General features: G+C 44.2%; 1 protein-coding gene across 2 annotated transcripts in view; it reads left to right on the top strand.

The window, feature by feature from the left end:
* The first annotated feature begins 1,127 nt into the window (after positions 1–1,127).
* The window catches only part of LOC126473882 (uncharacterized), a 69,497-nt gene continuing 43,982 nt past the window's right edge, over positions 1,128–26,642 (top strand). For both annotated transcript variants that reach the window (XM_050101218.1, XM_050101219.1), the window contains exon 1: positions 1,128–1,229. The gene's annotated coding sequence lies outside the window, so the exon portion shown is untranslated. The remainder of the gene's footprint in view (positions 1,230–26,642) is intronic.

The following is a 26,642-nucleotide window of genomic DNA, read 5'->3' on the forward strand; positions in this document are numbered from 1 at the left end:
AATCTTCAGCATTCTTCTGTAGCACCACATTTCGAAAGTTTCTATTCTCTTCTTGTCCAAACTATTTATCGTTCACGTTTCACTTCCATACATGGCCACACTCCATACAAATACTTTCAGAAACGACTTCCTGACACTTAAATCTATACTCGATGTGGCTCTTGCCAGTCTACATTTTATATCCTCTCTACTTTGACCATCATCAGTTATTTTGCTCCCCAAATAGCAAAACTCCTTTACTACTTTAAGTGTCTCATTTCCTAATCTAATTCCCTCAGCGTCACCCGACTTAATTCGACTAAATTCCATTATCCTCGTTTTGCTTTTGTTGGTGTTCATCTTATACCCTCCTTTCAAGACACTCTCCAATCCGTTCAAATGCTCTTCCAAGTCCTTTGCTGTCTCTGACAGAATTACAATGTCATCGGCGAACCTCATAGTTTTTATTTCTTCTCCATGGATTTTAATGCCTGCTTCAAACTTTTCTTTTGTTTGCTTTACTGCTTGCTCAGTATACAGATTGAATAGCATCGGGGAGAGGCTACAACCCTGTCTTACTCCCTTCCCAACCACTGCTTCCCTTTCATGTCCCTCGACTCTTATAACTGCCATCTGCTTTCTGTACAAATATGATTCATGATTCTAAAACAAATCGATGTCAGTGAAACTGGCGGGTAATTATGTGCATCCGATTTTCTCCCCTTTTTATAGATCGCTATGACCTGGGCCTTGTTCCAGTCCCGTGGAACTTTCCGCTGTTCCAATGATCTGTGATAGATGGTGGTTAAGAATGGTGCTATATTTGTAACGTAGTCAACATATAATCTTACGGGGATATGATCAGAAGTGTTGAAGAAATTAGCTGCCACACACCAGTCTCTGAAAGAGAGCGAGGGTATCATGGTGGTGTCAATATGAGGGATGCGGGCAGACGTTGCGTGATGCTTCGCCTCACTTTCTGGGTTCGTGCAGCACTTTCTAGCAGAAGCACGCGGGCAGCAGGTGGCTGCGTGAGCCGTATCGCGGAAAACGAGTTGCCGCGGCCACGCGATCCAATGTGCAGGAGGGAGACGGTGGGGCGCGCGGGGATATCGCCGGCTGCGCCTCCCGGAACGCGCCAGTCTTCAGCGGGACGCCAGTCCAGCCGCTAGCGACGCAGCCCCTGCGAGCCTCGCCCGCCGCCCCGTCTTCTGCATGCGCCGTCTCTGCCACGGCAGACTACACGAGCGGTGAGTGTCCGTCCCGTGCCACTGTTGCGGTTTACGCTTCTTCTCGCAGCGGGCGCGCATCTGTTGCTCGGTTGTTCTGTCGACAAAAGCGGTGGGGCTGCTGCGACTGAGCCACGGGACTCGCCTTTCGGGAGAAAGGCAGTTCATATCTCTGCCCCGCTATACTCGTTACGACATTTTTATGCGCCAACATTTCAAAGCTGCTAAGGTATTTACTGTTCTGCAGCTGTTGGACGTCGTATGATAGACTTTAAAATTTTAAACTGGTGTTTACCACATGTCTATAATTTAAAAAGGTTTGACGCTGAGTTCTGGGCTAGGTGACAGCGTCCCATACTCCAAACCCACTTCCTTTTACAGAACCGAACATACACACTTGTACAAATCCTGGAGACAGGTTCCTCACACCAACACAACAACAAAATTTCGCATAAACAAGTTTCCGAAAATCCTTCATTTTCGAGTTATTGATGAAAATTTATAATTTAGATGATTGGAGCTTATCTACACAAGCAAGAACTCGTCGAATCGTGAACTGTCAGACCATTTCAAAAACTCCCTGACGATTTCAAATGGTTTTGCAGGCTTCCATGACACTTCTAAAAAGAGTTTCAGCATCCACGTGGTCTGCCGGATGGGTAAATCGTTTAAGGTGCCCCAGAGATAATAATCCGAAGGACTGAGGTCGGTCATGGAAGTGGGCCTCCTCTATTTACCTGTTTGTCAAGGTATATACCAGCCAGAGCATCTCCAAGACTGAGACTGAAATATGTTTCTTCTTATTTGCAAGGGCACGTCTTCTAGTAGGGTGTTCTGAATAAAGTGCCTGTAGACAGCACCTGTAACAGCTGCTGAGAGAACAAATGGCCCAACCAGACGGTCACCTACAATTCCAGTTCGCACATTAATCTTAAACTGATGCTGATATCTAGACTGTGTGATAAATCTTTAGCATTTCTTACTTTATGCTTTTGTTTTCTTTAAAGGCAAAGAGAAAAGATGAAGAGGTAGACCAGCGTAGAGCCTGTGCCTACCGTCATGTATTTTTGATTTTCAGATGTTAAGAAACGTAAGATGTTTTTCCTGTTCCTCAGTACGAGGAAGGACTTGCTCTCTGCTAGTGAACGAAGGTAGACGTAATCGGAGGTAGCCATTTTGGGCTATGTGAGTAAGTGAAAAGTCTGTCTTTTCTATGTCCATCGAAGAGAAGAATACAGTATTATTTTACTAACTGAAAGATTGTATGAATTATTATTCCAAGTAGTACTGTAATAAGAAGAACTGAAGCCCACCTGTGTACTTCGGAGAATTCACGAAGATCCGATTAACGCAACATGGACAAGGTCAAGATTTTCTGTGTGGATACGGCGATCGGACATAGCATTATTAATTGGTAAGCAAAATATACAGAGGGAAAAAGAGTATTGTCCATGCAGAACCAATATGAACTAATAAGAATTCCCTCGCAGGCATAGCCCAGCTTATAGTGCTTGTCCGAGTGCCGAAAAAGTAATCTCATTAATTAATTCAATATACCTAAAAAACATTTTTAATTATATTTTTATTATATTACAGAAATAAGTCTCTTTATTTAGGGAGACAGTATATTTGTACTACAGCATGAGGACTGCGATCGGCCCATATGTGTTGGCTGTGGAAAACTGTTACTCCATCTCTTCTCAACGTGGCCCCATCTATCAACAAAACTAAAGAGACAGACAACGAACTGTCAGTTTGTCCAACAAACCTTCGGCAGAAGCTCTTCTAGTGGGTGACCGGCAGGCGTACGGCCCTGCACGCGCTGACCATGATTCGGACACGTGATTTCCTTGTGAAGAGTCCTCCAAACTGAATGTGAAGATTACCACACGCCAGAGCCACTTGCCGTGCTTGTTCGACAGCCAGCAGAACGCACTCTTCCTGGTCAGGCGTACGAGCAGCACGTGGTCAATAATCTGTGGTGCTATGGATCCTGTATCGACAATGTAATGATACACAGCAACAAAGTTGCATGATTCGGCTCTCTTCGGTCTGGAAACGCCGCATAATGCAGCCGTTCAGCCTCATGACCAACATCATTCGCGCGACGTAAAAATAGTGTCTCACAGCTCACGAAATGAATATCCTGCCATGCTTCAAAGGAGAACTTTCACTTAACTCACTACCAGTAGTGCATGTACACAATCGACACTTTGAAGACAGAAGAATGATGAATATAAACAAGTCTCCCTGGAACACAACATCATCTAGGATACAATGTGTGAAACGAAAGAATATAGAAGTGAAGCTGTTATGCTGTGCTGGAAATCCGTTGAACGGTAACTGTCATTAATAACTCGAAAACGATGGATTTTTGGACATATGGTCATGTGAACTTTTTCCTTGTTTTGGTATAAGGAACCTATCCACAAAGTTCTTAAAATAATTTTTGAAACATTCTGTATAAATTACGGTATTCAAGTTATAGACTTTGGCGCCATAAAATTGAGTGGGTTTCGAGTACGGCGCGAAATCTAGAATTCAGCGCCAAACAGATATACGTTGAGGTGACAAAATTCACGTGACGGCGAAATGTTCATATACGGATGTGCACAGTGTATAAAAGGACAATGCATTGGTGAAGCTGTCATCTGGCATTCAGGTGATTCGTGTGAAAAGATTTTCGACGTAATTATGGCCGCACGACGAAAATTAACAGACATCGAATGTGGAATGATAGTTGGAGTTAAGCGCATAGGACTTTCTATTTCGGAAATCATTAGGGAATTCAATATTTCGAGATCTACAGTGACAAGAGTGTGGCGAAAATACCAAATTTCAGGCGTTACCTCTCACCATGGACAACGCAGTGGCGGGCGGCGTTCACTTAACGACCGAATGCAGCGGCGTTTGCGTAGAGTTGTCAGTCGTAACAAACAAACCACACTGTGAGACCTAACAGCAGAAATCAATGTGAGACGTACGATGAACGTATCCGTTAGGACAGTGATGCGAAATTTGATGTTGAAGGGACATGGCAGCAGACGACCGATGGGAGTGCCTTTGCTAACAGCACGACATCGCCTGCAGCATCTCTCCTCAGTCCATGATCACATCTGATAGTCCCTAGGCGACTGGAAAACAGTGGTGTGGTCATTTGAGTCCCGATTTCAGTTGGTAAGAACCGATGGTTAGGGTTCGAGTGTGGCGCAGACCTCACGAAGCCATGGTCCCATGTTGTCAACAATACACTGTGCAAGCAGGTGTGGGCTGTGCTTTCGCGGAATAGACTGGGTCCTCTGGTCCAACTGAACCGGTCACTGAGTGGAAATGGCTATGTTCAGCCACTTGGATACCATTTGCAGCCATTCACGGACTTCATGTTCCCAAAGTACGATGGAATTTTATGGATGACAGTATGCCAAGTTACCGAGCCACAGTTGTTCGTGATTAGTTTGAAGAACATTCTGGACAATTCGAGCGAATGATTCGGCGACGCATATCGCCCGACATGAATCCCATGGAATATTTATTGGACATCATCGAGAGGTCAGTTCGTGCACCGATAACACTTTCGCAATCGTGGGCGGCTGTAGAAGCAGCTCACTATTTCTGCGGGGGACTTTCAACGACTTGTTGAGTCCATGCCACATCGAAATGTTCCACTAGGCGGGTAAAAGGCGGTCCGACACGTTATTAGGAGGTATGCCATGAATTTTGTTCAAATGGTGCAAATGGCTCTAAGCTCTATGGGACTTAACATCTGAGGCCATCAGTCCCCTAGACTTAGAACTACTTAAGCCTAAGTAACCTAAGGACATCACACTCATCCATGCCCGAGGCAGGTTTCGAACCTTTGACCGTAGCAGCAGCGGGGTTCCAGACTGAAGCGCCTAAAACTGCTCCATGAATTTTGTCAGCACAGTGTGTAACATAATAGCTGTATCCGACTATGCGTTGCTGTTGCTCAGTCTAGTTAAATGGAGAAGAAAGAAAAGAGAAAGCATGCCCTAATCTACTTCTCCCCCCTGTCTCCTCCTCCCCCTCTTCTTGTCCATCTCCTACTTCCCCCCCCCCCTCTCTATACTACCTTCTCCCTCTCTCTCCATATCCTCCTGTGTCTCTGTCCATATCCTCCTCCCCACTCTCTGTGTCAATTTCCTCTCATCCCTCTGTCCATTTCCTTTTCCCCCCCTCTCTCTGAGCTTGGACCTTGTTTATTGTTATCCCAAATCTAGAATTTCTAGTCTGAATGTTTAGTAGAATATCGTTTAAAATTTGATGTGAATCGATCATGAACTTTTCGAGCTTGTATTGTGAAATACTTTTAGCAAAAACCCCGAAAATATTACACGATATTCGAAGAAACATTCAGGCAGGCAATAGGGTATATACATTTCAGCATATATAATATATAAATGTATAAGTAATATATAAAAGGGAAACATTGTTACCAAAAATCTCAAAAAGTACTTGGCCAGTTTACTTCAGATTTGTACATGTTAGTCTAATAAAACTTTGTACTAAATTTGAAATAAATCGGTCAAGTAATTTTTGAGATTTTTGCTAACAGTGTTTTCCCTTTACATATTACATTATACTTTTATACATTATATATACTAAAATACATACTCTACTGTCTGTCCAAATGGTTCTTACAGTATCTTGTGAAATTTTAGGTAAATGAGTCAAAAACGTTTGGAGATATTTGGTAACAATTTTTATATGAGTGTATTATATATTTATTTATGTATTATCCATACATATTACTAAAATGAGTGTACATATTGTATATGTATGTGCGTAGGTATGTATGTATGTTTCACATCGTCTCCCAAACCACTGGACCGATTTCAACAAAACGTGGTACACATATCACTTACCGTATGGAAATCATCGCTGCCGGTGTAAGAACCACCTGCCTATCAGAGGCTTGTGGTTGGAGGTGAAAAAGCAGTGAAGCCACGATCCGCGAATACACATACTTTAGTAATAATAACGTCGTGTGACTAGGGTCTCCCGTCAGGTAGACCGTTCGCCCGGTGCAAGTCTTTCGATTTGACGCCACTTCGGCGACTTGCGCGTCGAGGAGGATGAAATTATGATGATTAGGACAACACAACACAACACCCAGTCCCTGAGCTGAGAAAATCTCCGACCCAGCCGGGAATCGAACCCGAGCCCTTAGGATTGACGTTCTGTCGCGCTGACCACTCAGCTACCGGGGCCGGACACATACTTTGGTCACCCAGTATTTGAGAATACTTCTTTACTTCTAACTCTATTAACAATACATTTCGCAAACAGCAGCTACATACACCACTGTATGTAACTGCAGAACTATATCATTAAACAGCACGTAGTTTATTGGGTACAACGTCGTAAACATTGGCCTGTATAAAAACGAAATTGCAGGGCAAAATTCTCTAGAGATACAGGTGAAACATTTTTACAGATACGAGTGAAATATGTTAAAGATACATGAAATAAATTTGTCATGTGGCATATTAGCAACAATCTGGAAAGAAATACCGTGGGGGTAAGAACCACCAGCTTCCTATTGGAGTGAGAATAATAACGTGGAGGGAAAAGTGAGAGGAGGAGATGAACAGACAGCGATGGGGCAGGAGGAGATGGGTACAGACAGCGAGGTGGAGGAGATGGGTACAGAGAGGGGAAGGGGAGGGGCAAATGGACAGCGAAAGGAAAGAGGAGGCGGTGAATTGGAAGAGGGGGGAGGAGATTGACAGAGAGAGGGGGGAAGAGAAGATGAAATTGGAGGGGGAGGAGGAGATGGGCAGAGGGGGTAAGGAACAGATGGACAGAGGGGGAGGGGGGGGGGGAAGGATGAGATGGACTAGTAGAAGACTGGAATAAATACATACCCGGGCAATGCCGGTTTTTATGTATGAAGATTTAAAGTATGACATACTCCTTTTTAAAATTTTTAGTCTGACAGACGATGAAATACAATCGGTACAATCAGGGCTATTTTCTTGTTTTTTTTTTTTTTTACGTTGGAGATTGAAAACCCATGAAGTCAAGATTGTACATCAAATCTCCTTTATTTGGACTAGTTAACAGTTATGGCTACAATACAAATAAAAGAAAATATCATCTGCGAACTTGACTTCATGGGTTTTCAATCCCTAACATAAAAATTTACGACATATTGTGTATCTCCTGGTTAATCATGTCAACAAACTTGAAAATAAAAAATATTTTATTTCCATCATTTCACTGCACCTTCGAGCTACTTCTTTGCGTAGTCGCCGCTCCGACATACACATTTGTTGTAGCGTGGTACCAACTTTCAATACCCTCGTCATCGAAGGCTTTTGCCCTACGCATCTTAACGTGCTCGTAGTGCGCTCCGAAATGAAAAGTGTGACGTGACGCGTTCGCCGGACATACTAGAGACACTGCACAACACATCGGCGCAAAGTTTCATCGAATTTTCACTGTGGTTTTAATTTCCCGACCGATTGGAGGTTGAAATTAAATAGTCCTCGTAGCTGCAAAACAATTATGTTTGTAGCAACTTTGTGCTGATTATACGTAAATATGCCCTTTACAAAAGCTGTGGACCACAACATAAAGAATGTTTTGCATACTGATTTACTACATCGATCATTTCTCTGAGTCAGTTCGGCGAATTCACGGATGATCATGTAAGAAAGGTCGTTGTAAACTCCCTCTCCCACCCATGTTCAGCTGAGTTGGTGTTCCAAAAAATGGTTCAAATGGCTCTGAGCACTATGGGACTCAACATCTTAGGTCATAAGTCCCCTAGAACTTAGAACTACTTAAACCTAACTAACCTAAGGACATCACACACACCCATGCCCGAAGCAGGATTCGAACCTGCGACCGTAGCAGTCCCGCGATTCCGGACTGCAGCGCCAGAACCGCTAGACCACCGCGGCCGGCTGAGTTGGTGTTCCGTTTATTATGACTTCTACATGACGGGACGATGAACTCCAACATTTATTATTAATTGTGCGAGAGTACCTCATACCAGTATGCTGTAAAGCTAAATGCATGTCTACAATTTAGTAAGTGTATGCGTAAAGATATGAAAAAAAGAGGTTCGTCATAAATTCTTAAGTTTTTGTGTTCGTTCTAGCGAGATAAGTACCACATGATAATTTCGGTTCCCTCACATTTGCTCTTTTCTTTTCCTCCAAACATCGTTCATCTTTTTATAGTGTTTCTTTTTTTTTTCTTTCTGAGAAGTTTACACCTGTTCTCTTACTGCTTCTGTCTTAGAATCCTTAAAATTTTCCTCGTGATCCTCCTTCCATTATTTCTAGGTTATGTTATTTATAATTTAGTACTACGGATTCACTTTCGTAATAGCATTTATTAATTTTAAGAACATTTGCCAGTAGTATAACGTTTCTGCTAAGTAAGAGTAATAAGATTGGGAAGCAGATATGGTAGCTTTATGAGAAGAATTTTTAAAGAGCAAGAGTTAATTGGCCTGAGAAAGAATGAGAAAGAGCAGGTAAAATCCAGCAGAACTGAAAAGGGGAGAAAAATTAATGCAAGCAGAAGAGGAAAAATAGAGAACACAACACAGAAACAAGGAGAGCTGAGAGGGGTGTTGAAAATGCGACGGATATTTTGGTTCTCTTTTGGACAAAAATAAGAGTCCGGGAATAAAACGAGACTAATGATGACAGGAAAGGCTTCAGAGTCTTTCTAAGGCAACGATGTTTCGATCAGATCCAGGTCTTTTTGTGATTTGTTCTACAGCGATACTGCTTAAATGGTAAACGATGATAAAAGATTTAGAGTTTTGCATGGGTACAGCGAAGACATTGGAGTCAGGTACTGTATTTCAGCTTTAAAATTATTTCATGTAGGAGGTAAGCTACTGAGCCCTGCAGCTCTCTCAAGCACGGTTTTTAGTGAGATTTTTTCTTCCTCGGTTATCTCTTTGGACAAAAATTTAATAACATTGCGTATAATGACACATGCCTGATTCTAAAGAACTTTCCCTGCATTTATGGTGCACGAAGACTGCAGAGACATGTCAAGTAGTGAGGAGACGGCAACGAAATGGCTTCAAGTGTGCATTTCGCCAGAAGACAGCCAACTGAAGCAGCCTCCGCTTCGGAACCACGTAATGGGATCGCCCAGCGTTCACGACGAGAATGCATTTCTGTTCTAGTGCGGCGATATTCGGCGCAAGCATTAGCAGAAGTTATCAGTCCCGAAGACACACTTCCATGCTTCGAGCTTCCAACAATAGTGTTTCTCCGTGCACGCCGATGTCGGCGCTCTCTGGCGCACAGTTACCTGAGGTGCCGCCATATTGGGCGGAGACTTCTTGCCGATATAAATGCCACCTCTTTCCCAACATGCCTCAAAATATGTGCTTTTGTGAGTACATTCTTTTTGTGTTCATCCTCAATTTCTTCTATGATCCGCTACAGGCGCGCGAGCCCACACACATACACATACACACACACACACACACACACACACACACAAACACACACACACACACAATGACAGGAAACAATGTAAATACCTGAGTCATACGCTCATCATCGGGATGAGAGCATATGAGAGGTTTTATTTCATATTGATATAACAATTTTCACGTAATATATTCACGCCAATTCGATACTAGGACCAAAACAGTCACGTTGTGTTACTATAAGAGAGGAGGGGAGTCTTTTTCAAGCTGTAATAGGTGTAGCCCGTGTGGACAGTAGGTCGCATCAGAACCACTAGAGATTGAGGAAATTAACCTCATGTGTAATGTTCAATTAGAAGGATTATTGATAAGTATTACATTGGTGCTAGCGAATATGAAGCATGCGATATGTACATTGGTATTTAAGTCAGCGTCAACGATGCTCTGAAACACACCTTACCAGCAAGACTCATTCTCACAGGGGTCATGGTATTTCCAAGTCAGTCAACACATTCGCTGCTCAGTGACGTTTCGCAAGTTGAGCAGTACGTATTAGACAAAAAATTGTTAGCGTTCGGAACGAGGGGCCCAGCTCCAGCCAGAGTAAGGAAGATACGTAATTGATACTCTCACGATCAAAACGATAAAGATATGTTACTATAATAATAATAATAATACAAGATTGACAAGTCGAAAGTCACTGGCTGAAGACCATAGTTTAGAAATAAACAAATTGGTCACATAAATGAAAATACTACGACTCGTTCCTACTGTCCTGAAGCAAAGTTCAACTAAGGGTTCAGTTCTTCCATCCACGCACGGAGCTAAAGTTCCACAAAATGTTTAAGGTTTTCTGTCTGGTACGAAGTTAAAGTTCCCTTGGAACAGTCTACAGTCGCTGTACTACAAAAATAATTAAGTCAATTTTTATGTCCTCTACAACCCACGAAGAAAGAACCGTCCACTGTGTCGCTGCAGACCAAAGCACTGTTCGCAGCAGCGCCAACTGGCCGATGGCGAAGAGGACAGCGCCGCCTTGGGATGGACGACTGAACTGGTGTCAGGGCTCGGAGCGAATTGCTGGCGGGCGGGCGTGCGCCAGCCTAAATACCGCCGGCGGTAGGATATCTTAGGGTGTATTTTCCGTAACGTGGATTGCAGAAGCAAGTAGGATCCTATGACTCTGGCGGCGTTCTTATTTTCGCCTAGCGGAAAAAACCAGGAAGTCTGCTACCCGGCAAAAAGTGGTTGCCTGTCAAGCCGGCAAACCGCGATACTGCGGCGTATGATGTGTTGTCGACCTTGCGGATGTGACGTCACGATGTATCAGATTGCATTCATTAACTGTAAAAACTGCTCTTGAATCCAGCATTTGCAGTCAGCATCATATAAAAGATTCGATCCCCCAGTTGAAGCAATGTAATTAAAATGCATTCTTATTATATGTAAACTGAAAGTGGAGAAGGGCAGCCGGCCGGAGTGGCCGAGCGGTTCTAGGCGCTACAGTCTGGAACCGCGCGACCGCTACGGTCGCAGGTTCGAATCCTGCCTCGGGCGTGGATGTATGTGATGTCCTTAGGTTAGTTAGGTTTAAGTAGTTCTACGTTCTAGGGGACTGATGGCCTCAGAAGTTAAGTCCCATAGTGCTCAGAGCCATTTGAACCATTTTTTTTAATTTTTATTTTATTTTATTTTATTTTATTTTTTTTTTTTTTTTTTTGGAGAAGGGCAAAAAGAAAAGGAAACGGAGAAGATCACTGCTATCAGCTGCATCAGGACATTACGCGGAATTAGCGGCGACGAATGGAAATGTGTACTGGGTCGGGATACAAACTGAATCTCCTGCTTACAAGGCAGGTGTGTTAACCACTGCGCCACAGCCTTACTGCAACTGCGCAGACTATATCGGCACGCCTCACTGCCGTGCCACATTCCCACTGAGCGCCACTTGTCCGCATTCCCTGTCCATTTCCTCCATGATCGCTCTCTGAGATTCCCACAGCTGGTCGGGCATATTTGTTCATCCGCAACGAAGAAGGTGGATCCATTGCCCAACTAGGCCTATCAAATTTTCTCCTCTCCACCTTCAGTTCCCATATAATGTATAATAGGTGCGGATTCCGCGCGGTGTCTGTTCTTTCGGACATGTTCGAAAGGGCAGACACCACGCATTCCAATAATTTGCTTTATTGTTGTTTTTATTTACACAAATAAATCTTCTTTGGACTGCAGCTAGATTGATTGTAGTTATCCTATAACGGAACTTTTTCGTAAACAATTAACATGTTTCCCTCATGATAAGATTACAAAGAAAGAAAACAATCTGTATTACTGAGCAGCAGCCGGCCGTTGTAGTTGAGCGGTTCTAGGCGCTTCAGTCTGGAACCGCGCGACCGCTACGGTAGCAGGTTCGAATCCTGCCTCGGGCATGGATGTGTGTGCTGTCCTTAGGTTAGTTAGATTTAAGTAGTTGTAAGTTCTAGGGAACTGATGACCTCAGGTGTTAAGTCCCATAGTGCTCAGAGCCATTTGAACCATTTTTATTACTGAGCACCTAAAATGTCACCTGCTCTCAATTGCTGGTTGCCTACCTAAAGATTTCTATGAGCAAGAAAAATCTGATTTTATGTATGTCGTGTAATTATTGACTGAATATAAAAATTTAAAATGCTCTCATAACCTGCTCATTAAGAGGTATAATCTATATTACCCAGACTATATTCATCCAGTGTTTGAGGATGAAGGTACTTAGCGAATTCCAACAAACTTTAAAAGGAGGAAAGTCTACCGCTTTCTGCTTTTCGCTGTTCATTCAGCAGATCTTCAGAACCAGACATGACGTTTTAGTTTATTACTTCAATAATTTCCTGCACCCCATTTTGTAGACAGTATCCCTATAAACCACTGAATGTACCTGCAAAGTTCTATCATTCTACAGAGGACATATTGATGGAAATATGGCGTCACGAGCACTGAGTTGTGTGTAAAACTACATATCACATTAGCTCATTTGTAAAGTAATCAGACTTTTGAAGCTGTTTTATACATGAGAACTGTATTTTTTAAAATTTCGGGGGTAGGGTCGGGAGGGGTTTACTGGTAATACGCTTTCTTATTTTTATTCTTTTACTCATCACTCTTAGGACTGGTTGGATGCAGCCCGTTGCGATTTCCTCTCTTGTACCAGCCTTTTCATCTCAGTCCTCAATTATTTGTTGAATGTATTCCAATCTCTGCTTTCCCCTACAGCTTTGACAATGTATTATCACACAAACTGCCTGACGTCTTAACATATGTCCTATCATATTGTCCCTTCTTCTTGAGAGTGTTTTCCATATTTCCTTTCTTTGCCGATTCTGCAGTAAATCTCCTCATTTCTTAACTTACCAGTCCATCTAATTTTCAACATTCGTTTGTAGCATCAGATCTCAAATGCTTCTATTCTCAATTGTTACGGTTTTCCCATTGTCCGCATTTCACTGCCATGCTGTGCTCCAAATGTACATTATTAGAGATTTTTTCCTCAATTTAAGATCCATGTTTGACACCAGTAGACTTCTATTGGCCCAGCATACACTCTTTGTCGGTGGAGGTCAGTTTTTTATGTCCTCGTTGCTCAGTCCGTCATTGGTTATTTTGCTTCCAAGGTAACAGAATTCCTTAACTTGGTGTACTTCGTGATGACACATTTCAGATCTTAAGTTTCTCGCTGTTCTCATTTCTGAGGTTTATCATTATTTTTGTCTTTTTTCGATTTACTCTCAATCAGTATTCTGTACTCATCACACAGTTCATTCCGTTCAACAGTGGTGTAAATCTAGCTTGCGTCCGCAGTGAAATACTGCACGTGCACTCTGGGTAGCACTGAATTAACTGGATCGTCTCGGCAAGCATGCAAAAGAACTTAAGCGACCAAATACCAGCGAAGGGCCCCTCTCAATACCAAATGACTAAAAAACTGGACCTTCAATCCTTGTTTTCCAACTAAATATAGAAGGAATTAGCCCAGCAAAAGTGACTACTTGTCAAAATAGTGAAATTCATAATGTTTCAATAAGGTTTGAAGAGTTCGCTGTCCATTATATCTGCAAACTATCTAACGTAGAGTGGCCGCCGAATGTTCTACCAGTTACTGTCCATCAATCACCATATGCTGGAGTTTTAGTAGCCAACACGAGCAGTTGAAGTACGCACGGAACAACGACTATGGTAATGCATCGGTTGCTTGGGCTGAAATTAACGTTTACATTCAGATCAGTTGAATGGAAGAGAGGCTATGACGTAGACCGCTGTTTTGTCTCTCATGAACGTAAAGACAAGCCAGTTCCTACCTCAAAAAAGGTCTTGTCAGACTTCCCACACAGCCAACATAGATCTGTTACTGTCAATATTTGTTTATACATCTCACTGGCTAAGCCAGTGCCGCGACGTAAACAGATTTTTAGAAAGGCAACTGACAGAGATTCTCGCATCACCTGGAAAAATGTATTTGTTTTATTCCACCAAAACCCACCGCTACAGCCGTCTTGTTGAAGCTGTTCTTGCATCTGCTAAGCAACACACTCCTCGACGGTGGTGGATATGGAGGAGGGGGAGGGGCATAGGTGCACGTGCCCCCTCCCCCTCCCCCCAGACGAGATTGGTATAAAACATAAAACATCGTTTGTCAGAACACTTTATTCATGACCCACGCATTTCGCACGTATAAACTTGCAACTAGGCGGGTAGATGGTCGTAGTAGACGCACTGCTATTACTATTCTGTTTAATTTAAATAAGCAAGGGCAGCATTCTGTGACTTGTGAAATGAACGTGACGATCGTGATCACTTCAGCTATTGTTTGTAAGCAAATATTTTTGTGTTTGCTTCCCACTGTGCGGTAAACAGGAGATAATATGAATGGGTCTAAACGACAAAAGACACTTCACTTTTTTTTTGTAAATACTTAAAAAGTGAAAGTTAAATTAACGTTGGGAACGGGAATCACTTCCAGTGACTGTGGATTCAGCAAGTAATGTGAGTAGTTTATGTGATGACGAGACTATCGTGGATGAACGTGATATCGATCATTTGGTTGAAAGAAGACGACATCTGACGGACGAGAAAATATTTCAGTGGTTAAAGTGCATATATTGCTTACCACAAGTTGTAGAAGCTGATAAAGTGCTATCGTTCCAGATAAAATTGTTAGAAGAAAATGTTTGACTGGCCTACAGCAGTAATTTAAGTGGCGGATTTTGTAAAGCTTGCGTTCTATTCGGTAGAGAGGAAGCAAGCAACAATGATGTAAAATTAGGAAGACTAGTGAATAAATCAATGAAAATGTATAAGAAAGCAACTGAAATTATACACAGTCACCGAGAGAAATGTGCCTGGCAGAAATTTGTGCAAATGATTGAAGGGAAGTCAACGGATGTCCTAACAAGAATGGATGAGGTTAGAAAGAGAAGAGTGGACGAAAATAGAAAAAAAACTAATCGCAATTATAAAGACAATAATGTTATGGGAGCCCAATCTCTGTCCTTCCCTACAGTTTTGACCAGCTAGTACCGAATAGAACGCAAGCTTTACAAAATCCGCCACTTAAATTACCTGATGTCTTAACACATTTCCTATCATAATATCCCTTCTTCTTGTCAGTGTTTTCCCTATTTTCCTTTCTACGACGATTCTGCTGTGAACCTCTTCATTCCTTAGCATATCAGACCATCTAATTTTCACTCATCTGTAGCATCTCATCTCAAACAATCTTTACATTCATACCAGTTGCATGGCGGAAAGGCTATATAACCCAGACCTCTGTTTTGTCTCCCATGATCTAAGGACCAGCCAATTCCTACATCAAGAAAGGTCTTGTCAGACTTCCCACACAGCCAACACAGACCTGTTATTCCCAATATTTGCTTATCCATCCCACTTCACAAGGAAACTTTCCTGCTTCACTGAAGTTTCGAATGGACGCAGGCGATGAAATATTAATACAACACATGCAGTCGGACTGAAGAAGCGCCATTTATAGCAGTAACACAAGACAAAATGATTTAATAGAGTGCTGTGCTGATGTTATTACAGTAAAAATAATTGATTCCATAAAGGAATCCAAATTTTTCACCGTTATAGCAGAAGAGACAACTGGCATAAGCATCTCTGGACAATTATTGCTATTCATACATTTCTTTGATATTGAGAGTAGCTTTGTAAGAGAAGATTTTCTAAAATTCATTGCTGTTGCTGACTTGACGAGTGAAAACTTTGTGAACACCATCCTGCAGGAGATTAAACCAAATAACCTTGGTGTAGATTATTGCCGAGGACAATCCTATTCCAGTTAGTTATATCACAGGAACAGCCATTAGCAATTTACTGTCACTGCGCTAGGCACAGGCTCAATCCTACACTAAGCAAAGCCTTTACTCTAGGCAGCTTGTGAAATGCTATAGATATAATTGGTTCTGTAGAGAACTTCATCAGGGAAGATTCACTCAGTGACGAAACTTATTAGAAGAAGAAATACAATCATATCAACCAGCAAAAAAGATTCACACAATAAAGAAACTACGTTGGGTAGAGTGGCATGACGCTATCCTGCATTTTCGAGACATCGTTCCTAGCCTAATTATTGTGCTGCAGAAATTATGTAACATTCGTAGTGGAAGCAGTAATGTAACAACAGTATTTTTCTTAGTTCGTGTTGTGCAGCCATTATAATTTATTGTAATTTTATGTGTAATTGCCAGAGTGCTTAGGTTAGCATTGCCACTTGCTCGACAACTGCAAGACAAGGAAATCGATCTAGTCCAAACAATGCAACTCATGGAAGCAGCACACGAGAGTTTAAAAGAACTTCATCAGGACAGTATTTTACACTTCCATCCTGTCTTTAAGGTAGCAGGAGAACTTGCAGATGGCCGAGCTGTTCGAGGCGCTTCAGTCCGGAACTGCGCGTCTGCTGCGGTCGCAGGTTCGAATCCTGCCTCGGGCACGGATGTGTGTGATGTCCTTCGGTTCGTTAGCTTTAAGTAGTTCTAAGTATATGGGACTGATGACCTCATATGTTAAGTCCCATAGTGCTTAGAGCCATTTGAACCATTTTGAACATGCTGCGAAATTTGGCAGTGAGATAAAAAAATCCTAGAACAACTGCATTACAGACGAATCGTACGAATGACCCAGCTGAGTCACGTGAGGAATACTTTAGAGTGGCAATCTGGATTCCTTTTTTTAGATCTTCTGTGTAATGAACTGACCTATAGATTACCCAAAGCACACCTTGAAGTAGCTGGTCATTTAAAGAAGCTAATACCGAAATACATTTCTGATAGGTCCACTGGGGAAGTGCTGAAGAACGTTGAAATATACAAAAATGGTTTGCCATGTTCCGCAGTTTTGAAAGGGGAACTGATGATGTGGAATCCGTTGAAGAAAAAACAAGACCTCAAACCAGCCTTTCCATAACCTCATAAAAGTTCATCTTGTGTTCCAAACTTCGCAGCCGCCCTCCAGTTCCTATCGATTCTGCGCATCACTACAGGCACAGCAGAAAAATCATTTTCTGCGCTGCGATGCATAAAAACCTATCTTCGTAGCACCATGGCGGAAAACCGACTGAGTGGCTTTGCTTTGATGCACATCAACATGTACGTCAAATTTATAGCAGTACTGCTAGAAGTCTTCTATCGAAAATTTAAGAAAGACTGAACTTGCAGTATTTTTGAGAGTGCAGTATTTTTCAGAGTGGATCTTATGTTATAGCTGTATAAAATTTTTATTTAATTTGCTTTGTTGTAATTAAACAAGTAAAATTTGAATAAAACAGTTCAGCTGATTTAAATTTATTACGAAGTCCTTGTAAAGACCACCCTCACCTTAACATATAAGTGCCCTTTCATAGAAAAATACACTGTGCTCTGCTTTGACATGGACAATTATTGACATGAAAGCTTGTGCCCTCCCCCACCCCAAAGAAAAATATTCTAACTCCGTCCCTATTCCTCATGGATATAGGAGAGAATATATCCCGGGGTGAGATAAGAGATATCAACAATTTAACAGGAGTAGAGACACTGACATTGCAGATGAACTTCTTCATAGTCTTGATGATGAAAGGTAAGTGTCCTGTCTGAGAAGCAGAAAACTTGAATTTCAAACATTCAAGTAGGAAAGTTCGGTTCTTGCTTAGCATAGTGGGTGACTCTTTTAATAAATCTGATCTGAAGTCTGGCATTTCAGTCAGTCATATTGCTAACCACATAGTAAAAACGCCCAGATTGTCCAAGGATGAACAGCATACCTCCAGAATCAAAAAAGACCTAACAAAGCTAAAATCTCAGTCTCCTATCGATTCAAAATTCTCTTCCTCATTCACCTAGATGAAATAGAGGTAACTTTAGCAGAGGTTAAAAGCGGTAAGACTGGAGTGTCTGATAACATCCATCCAGATTTTTTATCCCATCTTGGGGAAGATGCCAACTGACTTCTTCTCCATTATTCTGATGACGAAACACTTCCATAGGAACTGAAAAATGCAAAAATTGTGGCAATCTTAAAACCTAACAAATCACTGGATCTCCTCCAGAACTTTCTGCCGATTTCCATACCTAGTTGCGCGTATTAGCTCTTGGGGAGGCTTATTTAAACAGAATTAGTGGTTGTGTTTTAGAACACATTCCAACAGAATAAGCGAGATTTAGGCCTCACCGAAACTGCAACGAACATGTACTAGCCCTGAAAACTTACAAAGAGGCCGGTTTCCAGGAGAAACTACACATCTCTTGCCTTTAGTTCTCACACCTCTCCTGTTCAGCCTTTATATTTCTGACCTTCCAAAAATATCTTTAAGGAAATTTTACTGGGTGGACGATATCACTCTAGCTTGTCAATCAAAAGAGCTTGGTCAGTCAGAGGGAACACTAACAGAGGAGTTAGCCGCCCTTGCAAATTTGTAAATAGGTACGGGAATTGGGTATATTCCTGATCTCCTACCCCCCTCTCCCTCTGCACCTCCTCGTCCACCCTCTTTTTGCCCACCTCCTCCTCACCCCCTCTTCTCTCTCCACACCTCCGTCTCCCGTGTCTCTCTGTCCATCTCCTCCTTCCCTCAGCCTACATCTACTTCCTCCCCCCTCTCTGACAATCTCATCTTCACTTCTCTCTGAACTTGAGCCTTTTTTATAGTTACAATAAGTTTACCTCTGAACTCTTCCATTTGATCCGTGTTTGCATTCAAAACCAACAATATTGGGATTGTGAGTCCGCTGATACACTACAGCATGTTTTTAAGACTGTAGTCGCTGTTTGAAGCATATTTTCTATTGCCATTTTTCCCGGCATACATCATGTCACCTGCAACTGTGTGAGCGGCTGTTAGTAAACAAATACAAGAACGTGATTTTGATGTATGTCAGCGTTACACAACTGGGAATGCAGTAGTGTTGTGGATACAGTTTTGGTGTGTACTGGGCTGTTACTTACAAAGTAACGTGTAATAAGTAACGTATTATGAAAGCATTCACAGAAAACGATAGTTAAAAAACAAACAAGACACATGTAATAATGCTCGAACAGTCCACGGGTGTACTGCCGGTCCGTAGTGTTTAACGGGCACAATATTTCGGCGATCAGACATGTCGCCATCGTCAGGTGCGCTGACGAACTGAGCTCCAGAGGGCGGGCGACCGTCCTAAATCCCCTTCCCCTGCGAGACGTTCTCTCCGTGGTCCGCGCCCGCGCCCGCGCCCGCGCGTCGGCAGTCGCTGAGAGGCTGGCGTCGGCGTCTGTGGAAGCGTCGGTGTAACTGCCTCGTCCGCCCTGGTCGCTCGTTCGTTTTCTTTGCTGAGTCTCTTTTTAATTAGACTCAGTGCTGGTTCCCATGCCTTGCTGAAGTTATAGCCACAATCTCTGTTGATGAGTCCGTCCCTGGTACGAATTTCGATAGCCTCTCTAACGACGCTCTCCCAGTATTTAGATGTCTGTGCCAAGATCCTGGTATGTTGGTAGTCCATTTCGAGATTTTCGGGCAAACAGTGTTCTGCGACTGGCGACTTGTTGAAGTACGTAAGTCGAGTGTGCCTCTGATGTTCTCGGCAACGATCTTCGATGGTGCGCACTGTCTGTCCAATGTAAGTCTTCCCACACTCACAGGGAATCTGGTATATGCCGGCATTCCGCAAACCGAATTACGAACGTAGTGTGCTTGTGTACTTTGCAGCGTTGGCGCGCGACGCAGGAGCGTGCCCATTTCTGGCAGTCCTTGTTGACATTTCTCCACACAAAGTGCTCCACTATGAGGCAGCGGACGCACCAACACCGGGTTGGGCTAAATTATGCAATGCGTTGAAGACAGCTCGACGGAGTGTGGTTGGGATGAGGGGGAGTAATGTGCCCGTACTGTCGTCACACCAGATCTCACCAGAAATGTCAGGGAAGGTGGTGCGGACGAAGTGTAGTGAAGAAGTAGAGTCTGAAATCAGGTTTTGTGTTTCCTCGTCGGCGGGTTGGAGGTTAGGCAGTTCAGAGAGGTCTAACAGCGAATGGACGGCTTCGACTCGTGAAAGGAAATCAGCAACTATATTGTCAGCACCCTTCATGTGTCTGACATCGGTGGTGAACTGAGATATGAAGTCCATGTATCTGAAGCTGCGAGAAGGCGGGTCAGCTGGCGGGTTTGTAATGGCCGCAGCCAGGAGTTTGTGGTCCGTTAAAACATAGAAAGCGCGTCCCTCAACGTCAGTCTTAAAATGCTTAATCGCTTCGTAGACCGCGAGCAGCTCCCTGTCAAACGCGGAATATTTCCGTTGTGCATTGGTGAGCTTGCGCGAGAAGAACTGCAGAGGCGAAGTTTGGCCGTCGATTGTCTGGCTAAGGACAGCACCAATGACAGTATCGCTCGCGTCTGTGGCGATGAAAAGCTGTGCATTGGGATGAGGATGCGCAATGGAGTAGGCCTCGGCAAGAATATTTTTGAGGGCAGTGAAAGAGTCAGTCACAGCAGGGGTCCATGGAACGGGCCGAGATCCAGAAGTGTTGGTGCCTGCCAAGGCGTCCGTCAGTGGAGCCTGAATCTCCGCAGCCCGAGGTAGATGTCGGCGATAATAATTAGCCGTCCCCAGAAAGCGCCAGAGCTCTTTGAATGACGAAGGTCTGGGTAGGTTTAGTATTGTTTGTGCTTTCTCAGGGGGTGGTGAAATGCCGTCGGCAGAGACCCGAAAACCAAGAAAAGTGACAGCGGGTTGATGTAGCTGCAATTTGTCCTGGTTGGTCTCGATGCCTGCTGCCGCGAGAGTGTTCATAACAGTTTGCACATGTCGAATGTTGTCCTCGACAGAGAAACTGAACACAAGAATGTCATCAAGATAAGCGAAGCAGAATTTTAAGTCGAATAGCACTTCGTTGATGAAGCGTTGCCAGGTCTGGGTTACGTTTTTCAGACCGAAGGGAATGAATCGAAACTGAAATAACCCGATCGGGGTGGTGATTGCTGCCTTCTCGATGTCTTCAGGTGTTATGGGGATCTGGTGGTAGGCCCATTTGCAATCAGTGACAGAGAACGTGGTCGCACCTGCGAAGGAACTGGTAAAGTCGGCAATGTTGGGTATGGGGTAGGTGTCCATAATTGTTCGTACGTTTATTCGACGGTAATCTCTGCACATACGCCAGGACCTGTCTTTCTTGGGTGTCATATGTATGGGTGTAGACCAGGTTCTGGCAGAGGGTTCAATGACGCTGGAGCTTAGTAGTTCAGAAATCTGATTTTTCAGGTCGGAGAGGCGCTCAGGACAAAGTCGAGGTAGTTTACTGGAGATCGGGGCATCTGATGTGAGGCGAAGCTTGTGAACCGTGCCATTGGAGACGACGGAAATGTTGCCGACGGCACGGGAGGCGGTTTGTTTACAATGTGTGGCGGGCGGGGCAGGTTAGGCGTTGTCGTGGTGTTCGGATCCTCTCGGCGGATCCGACGGGAACCGAGGCGGCAAAGTGTCTCAGGAGTCAACGCGACAAGATGGCCGCCAGCCCAAAGCAGTGGCACCGTGGTCAGGTGAGTTCGGTAGAGCTCGTGAGCCGTTAGTGAGTCCATTGTCCGAGGGCGCGGCCTGTGGCAGCACGGTCGCGGGCGAAACGCTTGGCGCGAGTGCACTGTTTGTGTTGTCAGTGGCGGTCGCATGGCGGTGCGCAGGAGCCGAAGTTGCATAGTTTGAGGTGATGTCCGCGAGGGGCGGGGTAGGAGCTGTCAGTTCGGGAACACGTGACACTTGTCGCGCATGCGCGCTTGTGTCCGGCCGAGTGTCAAACGCTGCCATGTCAGGAGCATGTGGCCCTGCAGAACTGTCAGTACACGTTATGGCAATCTTGATAGCACAGTTGCGAGGGGTAGCGGGAGGTAAACACACAGAGGCTCGATTGCTGGGATTGTAAGCAGATTCGGCGCACTTACTGACCTTGCTTTGTCCTTGCTGTAGGGTCTGTAATTCCTTTGCTGCATCAGAGAGCTGGAGCTGTGTTTCGTGGAGCCGGAGGGAGAGCTCGAAGTTTTCCTTGCATAGGCGAGGACATGTTCAAGCTCGACAAGGCACTTGTGCATGGTTTCTTGTAACGTCGTAGACAGAGACGAGCATGTACAGATGAGATGACCCCTGGACGGGTCATGAAACACAGTGTTTCGCACTAGGTCCGGTGAAAGTTTGTGGTGTCGCAAGAAGTCAATGCCTAGTATAGGTTTGTCAATGTCGCACACTAAAAAAGTCCACTCGAGTTTGCAGTTTGTGGAGAGTGAGATGACGTGGGAAGTTGAACCCGAGCATTCTAGTTTAGTTGAATTCACAACTTGCAGTGAAGTATGATGAGAGCGGATGTTCAACGATGCTTAGGATATAGGCAGCAGCAAAACATCGGCGCCTGTGTCCACTGGAAAAAGGTATCCCGACAAAATGTCTTTAATTTAAAGCCCTCCGCAATTATCCGGTCACTCCTGGACAGAATGGAGAACTGGGGGGGTGCCTGTCATGTTGTGCGCAGGAGGCAGCACCCAGACCTACCTGCGATTGGCGTTTGGGAAGTAGCAGGGTGGTCTGTAGTTCCGTGCTGCCTCAACAACCTTGTGTGGAAGTAACAGTATGGGTAGTTTGGTTACATTTCCTGCGGAAAGTTCGCTGCCAGTGGATGTGGCCAAGGTTCGGTGATGGCAGCAGGTTCGGTTGCAGGAGGGGGCGTGACCGTGGGTGGAGCTGTTGACGTCCCAGTTTGTTGTTTACTGCTTCCCGGAGCGAGCACAACAGTTGGCACAGTATGGCCCCCGCTGCCTCCAGCTGCAGAGTGATGAGCCTGAACCTGAGACTTGTTAGGTAGGCAGAGGCTGGCGAAATACAGCAGTGATGCATTGTGTAGTTTGTCAGCAATTGTCATTTTTGCTCGACAGGTTGTAACACTCCGGTTTAATCTACTGACTTATCCCGCTCGATCAGGATCTGATAGCAGCCCAAATAGATAATAATTAATGTGACCGTGTGCCTAATGGGGCTGGCAATCGGATTGGACTGCTACGGAGTTGTTACATTCCATATTGTTCTTCGCAAATACTGTAATAATGTACTGTTTGGTGGCAAGAAGAACAACAAACACAGCTTCACTAAACAAAACCTATATTCTTATCAAAAACCACAAAGATAAGGAGACAGCCACTGCCTTCGTCAATACACTGTTAATAACGGCTAATCTCAGCACAGGCTTCCTCGCTATTCATAATCGTAACACGCAAATTTTAATCACTGTATCCAACACTGTAATCCAAATAATGCCGGCGCGGTAGATGCGGAATCTCAATAACGGCACATAAATATCACTGAAGCACTCTGTTAATTATACTTTCTCACTTTCCCGTATAATACTAACACAAAGGGGTTGAACCGCGGCGATGGCCACTCCCTTTGTCGGTAATTTCTATCAATTGCTGGCTTCTGCTCAGCTCTGCCCGCCTCGCGGGAACGTACAACACGCACTGACTTGACTCAACTCTCGCTCTCGCGACCCGACACACTAATCGACAGTTGCCCTGTCGACCTGTGTGAGTGCAAACCTAGTAGTAAGGGCCTGCGGACCCCTTACAAGGTTCAGGAGATCTTTGAGCCAGAGCAAAGCGGATGCGAGGGGATAGTTTATCTGACCAGATGGCGAAGAGAGCTATGTCAGAGAATAGATCGGCGCTAACCAGGACACGTAGCCGTCTCCAGAGCTGGGAAGGTTGGTCATTGCCTAGTTGCTCGACATGGAACACTTGCCGTATTGCTGCCTTAGTTGAGCGTGCAAGCCGATGTAGAACTGTCTTTTTGGCTAGAGTGTACAGGGTAGATGAGTCCAGGACGTCTACCAGGTCAGCAATCAAGTCCTCCTGGTCGTGCAGATGGGTGATGAGGCACAGAAACCTGGTTGACTCGTCGAGTTTGTAATGGTTGAACATTTCGTCCACAATTTTGAACCAGATTGTTGCTCTGTCGGGATTAAACGGCGGCATTGTAGAATGTTCGGAAGAACAGGTTGAGTTGAGTTCATCGGGGCACTGCCTGAATCGAGCTGCTGTTGCTGTAATATTCCAGGAGAGTGTTCCTCCAGGGGATGTGGCAATGACGGCTGTTCGGGTGGCAGCGTGAAGGTGACAAGTTGTGGTTGAGTGTGATCCGTCATGACACGGGAGGCCGACACGGGTGAGACACCGTAATGTGTCGTTGCGGTTGCAGAAGCTCAACATGTTGCAGGTGTGTTCGCATTGACACGTCGTGGAAGGCTGACGCAGATGAGGCACTGAGATGTGCCGAGAATGGTTGTGGAAGCTCGACTGGAGCTGGCGCGGGGGAGACAGGTGAGAAAAAGTTCAAAGTTTGAGAATGCGTGTTAGTCCACAGAAAGCTTGACGTATGATCAGAGCCGGGGCCACCTGTGTTGCAGGGAGGCTGCGGAGGTGCGGGCTGTCCAGAAGCACAGCGTGGGAAATCTTGTCAAATGTGGGACGGAATGTGTGAATGTTTACTGTTCATAGTCACTCCACACAACACGGTATGTGGATAAGGTGAATGTTGTGATACAAAACACTGAGGCATAGCATTGGGATGGAGGTGGAGGTCAGGCACAGATAAAAAGTTTTTGTTCCTGTTGCAGGCCAAAGTATCGAAGTAAGAAGGCATGTGCTGATGCTGAACTGAGGCAGGCGTGGGCGTGGTCGGATCGTGAGGAGGTAGACCTGTGAACGAAGCAGTTCCGGCCATGTGGCAGGTATCCGCATGGTACTGCATGGATTGCAGCGTGGCAAATCGTTGTCCTGGTGGTTGTAGGTTGTTCAATGAAGCATTTGCAGAAATCGGCGTTGGTCCTGCACTGTACGGAGATACATAAGAGGTAACTGCACAGTCGATGAGGGAGGGCACATGTGGTGGGAACAAAGGTGTTTGATAGCTGAAGTCATGCGCACTCCTAACCTCACTTATTGTTGCAGGCTCGAAAATGTCTGGCAAAATCGGCGGAATCGAGTAAGAGGCATCGTGTTGCAGTCCTAGCGTGTGTACAGCACCCGCAACCTGATGCATGTCAATCACAAAATCCGGCGTTAGGTGTTGGGCCGAAGTCATTGTTCAAATGCTGTGTCGATGTAATACAGGCAAAAATAACCAATGCGGAGGTCGCGGACACAGTAAAACAGCGAAAATGGGGTCACCAGTGAGGAGGATTACCGGGTTGGTTGCACCAATAATCACACTTGTTTAGCAATAGTTCGTTTATTAACCTTAACATGTACAAGGATCACAAAGAACTGAACTGGACGTGGTGGAACAGCTAAAGATAATGCTTAGAGTCCAAAGATGAATGCATATCGATGTTGGTGTCGATTTCATTGGCACCACATAAGTATTCACATTATGGGCTGACACAGAACCAAGCAGGCTAACTAGCGTACATGTATGCTAAAAAAGAAAAAGAAAAAACTACACAAGGGGCTGTATGTAAGACATTTGGGAGGAAAGGACTGGACAAATAGATTTTCACAGAGGCAGCAGAAGCTATCTCTCTGCAGACCTGAAAATACAGGCTTTGAAACGGATGCAGTATTTGACAAAGTAAAAATTATCCTTTTCTTTGATAACTTTTTGAGAATACTGACAAATTAAAGGTTTTTCCACACAGGGATAATGAATTGGATTAGTGTGGTATTCCTACTGTAATGCAGCCTCCTAAAGTTATTGCAGAACATGGTAAGAAGCTAGCGGGAATGGCAGCAGCACAAAACAGAGCGGGAAATCTCGCCATGTATGTTTCCTGTTCAGCATCAGGGATGGCTATACCACCAGACTTGATTTTTCTGGCAGTCCATATGAAGAACAAATTTCTGAATGCTGTGCCAGATGGAAGTAGTGGATACACCAACAAATCTAGGTATATGACAACCAAACTTTTCCTTAAAGTTCTGATGCCTGTAACTAAGCAGATGAATTTTTCAAAACATAATCATCTACTCATTCTTCTGGTCAACCATTCAAGTCACATCGGCATTGAGGTTATCAGTATTTCCAGGGATGCTGGAATCAATCTTCTGACAGTCTCACCACACTGTTCCCAGAGGATGCAGCTACTAGATATCATGGTGTTGGGCCATTTAAGGGATACTTAAGAATAGCAACATCTGACGCGATGAGAATGAACCCTTGTTGTCCAGTCACTATTTCAGAGATAACTTTGTTTTGCGGGATAGGCCTAGCATGTTCAATTTTCTTTACTGAGAAAATATCACCTCTGGCTTCAAAGTGCCTAGATTGTTGCTACTTAATGGGTTGGCATTCACTGAAAAGGATTTCAGGCCATCAGAAATAACTGAGCAGCCAGCAGCCTCTATATCAAGTTGCGAAACACCTTCTCCTGTGAAATCTACAACTTTGTCTGATGCTTCACATTCCACTTCAGGTGGAGACCTAACTGAAATTTCAACTTATGAAGACTGTAGATCTTTCCAAAAAGCTGCGGTTTGAGAA

This window comes from Schistocerca serialis, chromosome 4 (genome assembly GCF_023864345.2).
Source record: "Schistocerca serialis cubense isolate TAMUIC-IGC-003099 chromosome 4, iqSchSeri2.2, whole genome shotgun sequence".
Taxonomy (NCBI): Eukaryota; Metazoa; Arthropoda; class Insecta; order Orthoptera; family Acrididae; genus Schistocerca; species Schistocerca serialis.